Raw genomic sequence first — 3,201 nt, 5'->3', positions numbered from 1 at the left:
TTTTTAAATAGGGGGAATGAATGGAAATTTGCTTTCTCAGCTTTTCAACTACACTGTGTTTTTTACAGACACTTTCTTTCAGTAGGATGCTGTGTATTTAAGCCCGCAAAATTCTTCCTAGGTATTTCTGAATCCTGTTGTGTACATGTGGGTTGAAAGTTCAAATATTTCATCTTCTTTAGTGTTTAGTTGCTCACTTTATTGTTAGAGAAACTGGTGGCCAGGTATTCTTTCTCTGTTTTCTGCCATAAAACCTTTTAGAATTCAAATTTCTTCTCACATACATCTGGAATTGACTTTGGAAGCACTGGCCATAGAAAAAATGTTCTTACTCAAACCATCTAATTGAGAAATAATTGACTCATGCCTACTCCCTAAGGTTGGGGCCAATATAGTGCTGTAATTTTTTCTCCGTAACACTAAAATTCTACTACAAGTATCTTCCTTAAAATCCTACCCATATTCAAGGAAACAACCATGAAAATTGTGTGTGTGTGTGTGTATGTGTATGTATGTATTCTTTTCCTAGGATAGTGTTCATTTTCATACGTTAATTCTGTCATTTAATAAAATCTCATTCTTCTTTAAGTAAAACTGTTACCTTACATCTTTTCCAAACCTTGCCAATTGGCAAACACTTCTTTGTAGAGCTATCCATAGTTCACAGATCTGCTAGTTTCCACTCTGTGGACCTCCAAATATAGTGCAAAAGAGAATGTGACTAGGGAGGAGAGGACTGTTAGACTCTAAAGCATTTTTGTTTAAATCTACCAACAGGTTGTACCCCTTGCATACTCCAGGGCAGACAACCTGATGCATCCTGGTCCATTGTTCTCACAGCTCACCACTGACGAAGCACATCTATGAATTCCCTATTCAAATTTGGTTGGTTCTTTAGTATGACTAAAACATGGGGATCCCCCCATCTCTAAATCAATATTACTGCCTATTTCTTCTAATGGCATCTCAGCTTATTGTTTCTAAGCCATGCGAATCTTCGCAATTTTAATAATGGAAGCTAGCCCCCTTATCTCTATGAAAGGGTCCGTGTAGCATAAAGTGGGCAGTTCTCCAACCCACTTCCACAATTCTTGTTACTTTAAACATCAGTTTAGAAGCTTACACTGTATTAACATTTACTCTATACATAATAGATGGAATTATGAGATCACATAATGTGCTAATGTAATAAATTTTCATTTAAGACAAAATGTAATTACATATTTCTTATCTGACAGAATTGAGAAGTGTTTCCTACTAAGTCTGAAGTGCACACTCTAGAGGATAAATGATACAGAAGGTATCTAAGTATACAAGAACCTTAGAAACATTCTCCCTGGAAATACAAAGTGTAGAGACAGTTATTAGAGAGAGGTTTTCACGTTCATAGTCTAAACTGGGTCTGATTGTTGCCATTACAACTAGAGAGCAATTTCAATAGAATATCTACCTTCTGAGGGGAGTATGGCAGTTCATTTCAGTGCAAGACTGAATCTGGCTTTGCATATTTGGGAATACTAACTTACAGTATTTTGAGTGTGGATTTTTTGTTTGTTTTTTTAAATGAAAGCTACATACTCTTTACTAGGCTATTGTGGTTTTAAAATGAAGACTTACTTGTATTTTAAAAGATGTTTAACATAGAGTTTCTAATTGATGGATCTGGAAATCAATCTGAATTGGACATATGGCTTCAATGCACAGGAGAAGTTTCCTCATATTGCTACCTTAACATGAATTTGACACCCAACTTGAAAACTCCATGTAGAAAGAGTAAAATAAAATAAAATTTCATAAAAAATTCTTCACAGCCCCTTTAAAACTGCAACAGTGCAGTAAAACCCCAATTAAACAACTGCCCATTAACTTGTTATTTAAAATGTAGACTTAAAAACCAATAGACTTTTTTGGTGTGTATGCAATTGCTTTCATAAACACAGTTTACGTTGGAATAAGGAAGTCCTAGTTCATAATGTTGGAGGTCGTCCTCGCTGCTGCAGGCTGTTGAAGTGAGCCTCCTTCAAGGTCTGGTTGATGTGGGAGTAAAGACCTTGGCATGGTACATACCCCTCATGCAAGAACTGGGGAATGTTTGCATTGGGTTCAGTAACAATCTGGTTTAAGTTGCCTTCTGGTCCACTTGCTCTCTCTGGGATATTAATGCAGCTGCTGCTCCTTTCATTATCACTCCATGAGAACTGGAAGGAAAAAGACAGAAAGGGGATTGCTATTATGCTATTACAATATTTTCCTACTTGGCTTGGAGAATAGCAGCATAAAACTCTATACTGGGTTTTAAAAGCCATTTAAGATAGTTCATTCTATCCTCACAACAACGCTTTAATTAAGTTGGGATTAACAGCCCCATTTTACAGATGAGGAAACAGATCACTGCCTTGTCCAAAGTCACATAGCTACGAAGTGGCAGGGTGAGGATTCAAACACAGGCCTTCCAGTTCCAAATCCCTTCACACATTCTCTACCCTTGCTTGTACCATTTATTCCAATAACTGCATCAGAGAAGTAAGTACTCATCCTTTACCTGAAGTATCAATTAATGCTAAGGATGTAGTAGAAATAATGACCATAACAAGTAAGTTGGACTATGGGTAAAAGTTACAATGAAGCAAATAAGACACATACATTTATACACACATGCATACACACATAGATACAAATAAACAATGATTTTGTACACATATCCTGATAGTGGACATGTATGGTCTTCCTATATCAATTCAATGCTACATACATATCCTGAAAGGCATTTGACATACTTTTAGTCAAAGTTATATGCTACTTATTAGCATTTTATGACTAGCATTTATTGTTCTTCTATATTTATGGATTTAATAGGGTGTGTATTTTCTTCTTAAGATCTTTTTTTTTTTTATTGAACTAACCTGATTCAGTGCTATTTTTTACATTGGAGAAGCTACTCAGGGATCCCTGTAAACAGTCATTTCCAAGAATTTCCTGCCTTCCAATGTTACAATTCCCAAAAGAAGAAGGTAATGGCAAGGACTCTTATTCAAATTACAATATTTAACAATGCTGGTATTATATTTCTTCTAAGTAAGTTTTTTCCAAAGGCAACATTAGTAAGACTTAAACCAAGAGTGGTCATAGTCCATAGGTCACTTGCAGCTGCTCAACTTAGGTCACACAGTACACTGCCCACAGCTACCAAGAGACAACCTA

General features: G+C 36.0%; 1 pseudogene across 1 annotated transcript; it reads right to left on the bottom strand.

Annotated features, from left to right (window-relative positions):
- Positions 1-67: 67 nt before the first annotated feature.
- Positions 68-2,198, bottom strand: LOC108525189 (protein FAM104B pseudogene; annotated as a pseudogene). The gene has a single exon (XR_001884227.1). The product of XR_001884227.1 is annotated as a protein FAM104B pseudogene (transcript).
- Positions 2,199-3,201: the final 1,003 nt, after the last annotated feature.

The sequence above is a fragment of the Rhinopithecus bieti genome, unplaced genomic scaffold (assembly GCF_001698545.2).
Source record: "Rhinopithecus bieti isolate Rb0 unplaced genomic scaffold, ASM169854v2 scaffold_16603, whole genome shotgun sequence".
Taxonomy (NCBI): domain Eukaryota; kingdom Metazoa; phylum Chordata; class Mammalia; order Primates; family Cercopithecidae; genus Rhinopithecus; species Rhinopithecus bieti.
Note: the sequence above shows the minus strand (reverse complement) of the source record. Positions and strands in the feature narration are given on the sequence as shown.